At 40.4% G+C, this 8,161-nt stretch overlaps 1 long non-coding RNA gene across 1 annotated transcript in view; it reads right to left on the reverse strand.

Annotated features, from left to right (window-relative positions):
• Positions 1-3,755: 3,755 nt before the first annotated feature.
• Positions 3,756-8,161, reverse strand: part of LOC116552643 — a 20,404-nt gene continuing 15,998 nt past the window's right edge. Inside the window, exon 3 of the long non-coding RNA XR_004269477.1 lies at positions 3,756-3,882. This is a non-coding gene — a long non-coding RNA (uncharacterized LOC116552643). The remainder of the gene's footprint in view (positions 3,883-8,161) is intronic.

Consider the following 8,161-nt stretch of genomic DNA (forward strand, 5'->3'; position numbering starts at 1 on the left):
GGTGATTCTAGAGGCCAGGAGTCTGAAATCAGTGCTACTGGGGCAAAAACAAGGCGTTGGTGAGACCGTACTTCCTTCAGGGGATCAAGAGGGAGAATTTCTGTTCCTTGCTGTTTTCACCTTCTGATGGCTACTGGTATTGTCGTCGTATCACTCCGGTCTTCACAGCCAACATCTTCAAATCTCTCTCTGTTCTGTCTTCATATTGCCTTCTCCTCTGTGTGTGTGAAATCTCTGTTTGTTTCCCTGTTATAGGGACACATGTGATGGCATTTTGAGCCCACCAAGAAAATCTAGTAGAATCTCCTCATCTCAAGATCACATCTGCAAAATCTGCTATATAAAGTAACATTGACGGGTTCCAGGAGATAGGATGTAGTTATTTTTCTTCCATTTCCCATGCAGTAGGCTGAAAGATGGGAAGGCCATTTTTTCAGCCTTCTGCATGGGATATGGAAGAAAAATCAGCTTCCATTTGATATGGCTGGTGTAGGAGCAGTGTCCTCAGGGATGGTCAGTTTTCAATAAAGTTAATTCTAGCCCATTAGTTCTCTGTTATTGGATGAGGAGACTACTTTCCAAGACCACCAGTGGCTGCCTGAAAGTATGGATAATATATTTGTATGTTTTATCACCAATTTCTTTTTTATCCTTCACAATTTCCTGGATAGAAAATTCATCCTAACCATAAATTTTAACGACCTGGAGCATACAACTTTTTTTTCTTATTAAATAGAGAACTTCACACTTTCACTTAAAGGAAGCACTTTATGGCTTCTGTTTGGCATATCCAAATTTCCAGCATCACTACTCTTGAGCTTTGGGGCTATTACTCAGTAAAATAAGGGTAACTTGAACACAAGCACAGTGATAAAGCAACAGTCAGTCTGAAAACTGTGGTGGTCACTGAGTGACTAATGGGCAGGCAGCATGTACAGCGCGGATACAGTGGACAAAGGGATAGTTCAGGTTCCAGGTGGGATGGAGTGGGACAGTGTGAGGTTGCATCAGATTGCTCAGAACAGCACACAATTGAAAACTTATGAATAGTTTATTTCTGGAATTTTCCACTCAATATTTTCAGACTGTGGTTGGTAACGGTTCACTGAAGCTGTGGAAAGTGAGAACAAAACTCCATCTCAAAAAAAAAATTATCTTGAGCTCACATCTCAGAATGTATGAAAGAAAATCAAGGAAGAAAAAGATGAGTAGAGCTAGGCTAACTTCTTTATCTTAAACAAGAAAAACAAAAATGACACCAGTTCGTCTTAACTTCAGTTAGACGAACAGAGAGAAGAGTTTTGTAGCTTGCTTTTGAAACTATTGACAAGAACCCTTACAAAAAATAATCGTACCATGCTAGCTACCCTGTTTTAGGTATAACAAATGTGATCACTTCCCTGGTCTGCTTTCCTTTCTGCTGCTCTTGTTCCCTTTTCTGGTTAGAAATGTTTCACACCCATGATGACATTCTGTATTTCCTTATCTGAATATCATACCATCTGGAGGCATTCTGCATTCCTTTTGGCTTTGGACTTTTTATAACCTGTGATTAGGGTATAGATGAATAAAGATGTCTACTTTATCTTTCTCTGGTTTCCTATGTAGGATTTATATAATGTTAATGTTCATTTATTTGATGTGTAGATTGGACTTGGGAGGACATGCATAGATTTTAGATGTATACTTGGCTCCAAGATGTAGAGAATGCTCAGATGCAACTGAAACTTTGACAGTGTTAATTGTCAGGATGCGGAAAGCAACCCAGAGAGGGAGGTATGAGCACCATATGGGATAGCAGAAAATCTTGGGGGCTCTACATTTAAAATATATTGGGAATGCAAACTTCTCTTACCATCTTCACTGCTTTGACTTTTTTTTTTGTCAACCCACTGTTACCTTCTGACTAGCATACCTGCTTAGATTTCCCCACTGCCCCTCACCTAGTCTATTTTCAACATGACAACCCGAGCTAGCCTTTTAACACACGTCAAGCCATGTTAATCCTTTGCTCAAAATCTTCTAATGACTCCCCACTTCACTCCATCAAAAGTCAGCATTCTTACAAGGGCAGTAAGGCACTGTATTAGCTGGCTGACCTACCTCTGTCCTCTCATTTCCAAGTACTTTCTCCCTCTCCTGTTCTACTCTAGTCACTTTGGTGTTTTTTGGATACTCCAAGCCACTCCCATTTCAGAATTGTAATACTTGCTGTTTTGTCTACATGAGATGTTCTTTCTCCAATTATCTGCATAGCTGATTCTCTGCTTCCTTCAGATTATTGCTCAAATATGACTTTTACGGCTTTCCATGACCACCCCTTATAAAAGAAAATCCCTCCTGTATTAGTCGTTTTCACACTGCTGGTAAAGACACACCTGAGACTGGGTAGCTTATAAAGGAAAGAGGTTTAATGGACTCACAGTTCCACATGGCTGGGGACGCCTGTCAATCATGGCAGAAGGTAAATGGGGAGCAATGTCATGTCTTACACAGTGGCAGGCAAGAGAGGTTGTGTAGGGGAACTCCCATTTATAAAACCATCAGATCTCATGAGACTTATTCACTACCATGAAAACAGTATGGGGCAAACTGCCCCTGTGATTCAATTATCTCCACCTGGCCCCACCCTTCACATGTGGGGATTATTACAATTCAAGGTGAGATTTGGGTGGGGACACGGCCAAGCCATATGACCTCCCTCCCCAGGCCACTCCTTTTCTCCTTTATTCTGCTTGATTATTTTCTACAGCACTCATCCACATCTGATATACTCTTAGTGTTGTCATGTATTTTGTTTGTGGTATGACTCTCCCCACTAGAAAGTAAGCTCCATGAGGGCAGGGAGTTTGTTTTATTCATTGTATCCCTGTACAGTGGCCCAGAGCATGGCAGGCACATTGTAAGCATTGAATATATATTTGGAGAATGAATGGATGAATAAGCCATTCATAAATATAACTCTTCCAATATTAGGAGATAATTATGATAAAAAATAGATTTGACAGGGGATCAAATAAATATTATCATGAGGAAAGAGGTCTTAGTCTCATGCTCTGGGCTGAATTGTGTCATCCAGAATTCATATGTTGAATCCCTAACCCCTGGTACCTCAGAATGTGACTGTATTTGGAGATAGGGCCTTTTAAGAGGTGATTAAGTTTACATGAGGCCATTAGGGTGTCCTTTGAAGAAGAGGAAATCAGACCACACTGGGAGGCAGAGGGGATGTGCATGCATGGCAAGAAGACAATGTGGGGACACAGCAAGAAAGCAGCAGTAGACAAGCCAAGGAGAGAGGCATCAGAAGAAACCAGACCTGAAGACATCTTGATCTTGGACTTCTCAGAGCCTCTAGAACTGTGAAGAAATAGGTTTCTGCTGTTTAGACCGCCTAACATTCAGTATTTGGTTATGGCAGCCTTGGCTGACTAATACGTCAAGCTTCAGGGAAAAGTAATATTTTGAGTTGGGCTGTCAAAATGCCTAGATCTATTTATATAAAGCCAAATGGAAAACATAAGCTCATTAAAACTTTCTTTTTTCAGAAAATTTGTTTCAAGTTTTGAGGAAAACATATTAATATCTAATCTCCAAATAAAGTTTTACTTTCCCCCCTTTTTTTTGAACTTTTATTTTAGGTTCAGGGGTACATGTGCAGGTTTTTTACATAGGTAAACTCATGTTACAGGGGTTTGCTGTACAGATTATTTTGTCACCCAGGTACTAACACTAGTACCTAACAGTTGTTTTTCTCTGATCCTCTCCCTCCTCCCACCCTCCACCCTCAAGTAGGCTTTAGTGTCTGTTGTTGCCCTTTGTGTTCATAAATTCTCATCATTCAGCACCCACTTATAAGTGAGAACATGCAATATTGGTGTTCTGCTCCTGTATTAGTTTGTTAAGGATATTGACCTCCAGCCCCATCCATGTTCCTGCAAAGGATATGATCTCATTCTTTTTTAGGCCTATGCAGTATTCTGTGGTGTATATGTACCACATTTTCTTTATGGAATCTGTCATTGATGGATGTTTAGGGTGATTCCAAGTTTTTGCTATTTTGAATAATGCTGCAATGATCATACACATGCATGTGTCTTTATCGTAGAATGATTTTTATTCCTTTCGTTATATACCCAGTAATGAGATTGCTGGGTTGAATGGTATTTCTGTTTTTAGCTCTTTGTGGAATCATCACACTGCTTTCCACAATAGGTAAACTAATTTACACTCCCACCAACAGTGTATAAGCATTCCTTTTTCTCTGCAACCTGGCCAGCATCTGCTATTTTTTGACTTTAATATAGTAGCCATTCTGAATGGTGTGAGATGGTATTTCATTGTGGTTTCAAATTACATTTCTCTAGCTCACTAAAAGTTTCTAAGGGTCCAGTGGTTTCAGGAAGTCTGTTATTACTAAGAGAAAATGGTGTTCTATTACTAGTAACACTTGAATAAAGCTGGAGGAAAAGGTGCCCTATTACTAGTAGCAATTGTATAAAGCTAGGATTGACTTCAATCCTAAGAGGCAGACTAATATTACATTGCCATTATCACAATTAACATGCACTGAGAGTTCACCATGTGCTAGGTTCTCTTCTAACTGCCTTACATGCACTGAGCCATCTAATCCTCCTAGCAACTCTATGGAAGTTTACCACCCCATTTTACAGATGAGAACACTGAGGTACAGAGAGGTTGAGGAAGTTGCCCAAGGTTGTACGTTTTTATGTAGCAGAGCCATGGAGGGCATCTAGGCAGTGGTGCTGGAGCCTGCACCGGTAACTTCTATAATGTACCTTCTTTTATAATTGTTCCCCTGTCTACAGAAGGCTTTTTTTCCTTCACATTTAGATGTGCTAGTTCTTAGCCTTCTGTTAGCACCAACCTACTTTTCAGCTTTATTTTTCATTACTCACATATATTTAGAAAAACTGTGTCATCCCTTGTCTTTCTGCTTTTGCTTAACTTTCCTTGCCATTACCGTGCCTCGTCGATTGATTAACTGATTGATTGATTGCTGTTCTAGTTTCTTATGCCTTCTTCATTCATCCTTACCTAAAATCTACTCTTCAATACCAAGTCCAAATCCTACCTTCCCCATAAAAGTTTACATTACTCTTCTTTGAAAATTTCATTGTATGCACAACTAATTTAGAATTCATAATGTACTTCCCTATTAGATATTCTTTTGATGACTCAATATTCTATACAAATCTTCCTAAAACTTAACTTTTCACCAGTTTTGTGTTAACTTTTCACCAGTTTTGTGTTAACTTTTCACCAGTTTTGTGTTTTGTCTTCAAAATAGATTTAATCCACTGAGGATTGGGATAAAATATCTACTATATATGATACTTTGAACATAATGAAAGTGAAATAGAAATTTATTTATTTATTTAAGACAGGGTTTTACTCTGTCACCCAGGCTGGCGTGCAGTGGCGTGATCTCGGCTCACTGCAACCTCTGCCTCCTGGGCTCAAGCGATTCTCCTACCTCAGCCTCTGGAGTAGATGGGATTACAGGCATGCACCACCATGTCTGGCTAATTTTTGTATTTTTAGTAGAGGCGAGGTTTCACCATGTTGGCTAGACTGGTCTCAAACTCCTGAGTTCAAGAAATCTGCCTGCTTCGACCCCAAAAAGTGCTGGAATCACAGGCATGAGCCACCACACCAAATACAGAGGTGTAATTGATTTGTTTTGATTTGGGAAAACAAACAAACAAAAACAAAAAAACAGTGGAGACAGAGGAAGGAAACAAATGTGGCCAGCAAGCCCATTCTAATTTATAGCTAGCGCCATTCTGAATCCATTCAATATATTAGCTCCTTTAATCTTTCCAACGTTTCTGTAAGAGAAATACTATTATTTTTATTTACTTTTGTTATTATTTGAGATGGAGTCTCACTCTGTCCTCCAGGCTGAAGTGCAATGATGAGATCTTGGCTCACTGCACCCTCCCTCTCCCGAATTTCAAGTGATCCTTGAACTCCTGAGCTCAGGTGATCTACCCGTCTCAGCATCCAAAAGTGTTGGGATTACAGTGGCTCACACCTGCAATAATAGAAATCGTAGAAATACTACTTATACTTTTTCTACTATTTAGTAAAACTATTTAGTACAAATAGTAATAGTAGAAATACTGTTATTATCCCCGTTTTATAGATGAGGGGAAATGAAGCCTACAGGTACTATGCAGTTTGTCCGCAGTAAAACAGGGCAGGGAGCTGCAGTGCGCCTTCTTGCCGGCAGAGGGCATTAAGAGACCACGACCAGATGTAAGTCTAAGATTTATGGTCCAATTTTCCTTCCCATCAGGAGCAGGAAATGGACAATAATGGCTTTTGGATGATCATGGAGTTTTCTCATTTTCCACTTCTTTATATCACCAGTGACATTCTTTGGGCAACAACTGAAAAATAAGCTAACTTTTTCCCACATGACCACACAGTTTGCCTGTGGCTCCTTTCTCTCCCTTCCCTACACTTAGTCTCCTTCCCCACTTCCAGGAACTGTTTAATGCATTTGCTGGAAGTTATCTGTGGGGAATTTCCAAATCCCAGGATACCACCAAGCCTCGGGGCTCAACGGTGGCTCTACGCTCCTCTGCTGTTGGCCCTCAGCACTCTTAAAGATCATTTTGTTACTGCAAGCCTGAAAAATGAAATCACTTCGGTAGAAAATATCCTCCCAATTCCGCAATGCATTCAAAAAGTGTCTTTTGGATGATCTTTTGTTTGGCAGATCTGTAGTTTAAAATGGTGGTGGGGGTGTTTTGTAGGAACGGAATGTGATTCTGCTGTATGTACTCACGTTATTGACCATCTTCAAAAAGGATTTTTACTGCTAGAATGTGAGAAAAAGAGAAAGGAAAAGTTATTTGGACCAATTATCTCTGGCTGCCATGGAACATTCAGAGATGAAAGCTGCCACAGCCAGAAACAATATTTCTCTCCGGGTGGGGATTCTCTGGTTTCTCCAGAGTCCTAAACTTCTGAGAATATGGACTAAGTACCAAGAATTTTAAATTTAGCCAAGATCCCGTGAGCCATAGCTCCTAGAAGTCAGGGTACATCAGAGAAAGGAGGGACTAAGACCATTTGGCGCAATCCACTGATTTTATGGACAGGTCACAAGGACTGTGGGATCCAGTTTTTCTCAGTGTAAGGCTCTTTCCCTCACGTCTACTCTTATTGTCAACTGAAGTGACCTGTCTGGGAAATTGTGTTTTCTTTATAGATTTGCATGAGGGTGACACCATAGGCAATTTGAAATATCTTTTTCCTTCTTGGAGAGAAATGCCGAATGTGCACGCTTACCAAGAGAGGGCACCCTCTGAGCAGGAATTTTCTCTTGCAATCCATTTCACAGAAAAAATAGGCTGCCACTCAACAGACCATGGGAGAAAGGAATGGTCAACTTAGGTTTGACCTCAGAAAGCATTAAACTTAGTAGGGGTGGCAGAAACCAGGGTCTGCTTACTTAGCCCCAGAAGACTAATACCTCCCCTTTTTCTGCACCTGCATGCAGCTCCATGTGTGTGTTCATGCTGGCCTTTTCCTGAAATGCCTTTCCCTTTCCTCCTCTTCTGGAAAACTCCTAGTCACCGGTGAGAGTCCTAGGTTGCACCCTTCACTTTTCAGCCTTCTCTCCTCTATATTCCAGAACTTTTCACATGCCAGGAGTAGAGCACATATTACCCATTATTTTGCACTATGAAGCCCTTAAAAATCTAGATTGTGTTATCTCATTGTTCTCCGACTGCCTAGCCTCACGTGAGGCATGATAATAAATGCCTGATAAGTGCTTGTTGCATATGTGAACACATAAATCAATACCATTACTCATAGTTATTTACTAACCTGGATAACATCACAGGTGGGTGCTATTATTCAAGGAAGCCCCCCTTTTTTTTTCAATTTTATTTTTTATATATTTTTAAAGACAGGGACTTGCTCTGTCACCCAGGCCTGAGTGCAGTGGTGCAATTATAACTCACTGCAGCTTCAAACTTCTGGTCTCCAGTGATCCTCCAGCCTGAGCCTCCTGAGTTGCTTGAATTATAGGTGACACCACCAAGCACAGCTATTCAAGGAAGTCTTTTTCCCCTTCCCTCCTTCCTTCCTTCCTTCTTTCTTTCTTTCTTTCTTTCTTTCT

The sequence above is a fragment of the Sapajus apella genome, unplaced genomic scaffold, assembly GCF_009761245.1.
Source record: "Sapajus apella isolate SASKATOON/1434 unplaced genomic scaffold, GSC_monkey_1.0 scaffold12, whole genome shotgun sequence".
Classification (NCBI taxonomy): Eukaryota; Metazoa; Chordata; class Mammalia; order Primates; family Cebidae; genus Sapajus; species Sapajus apella.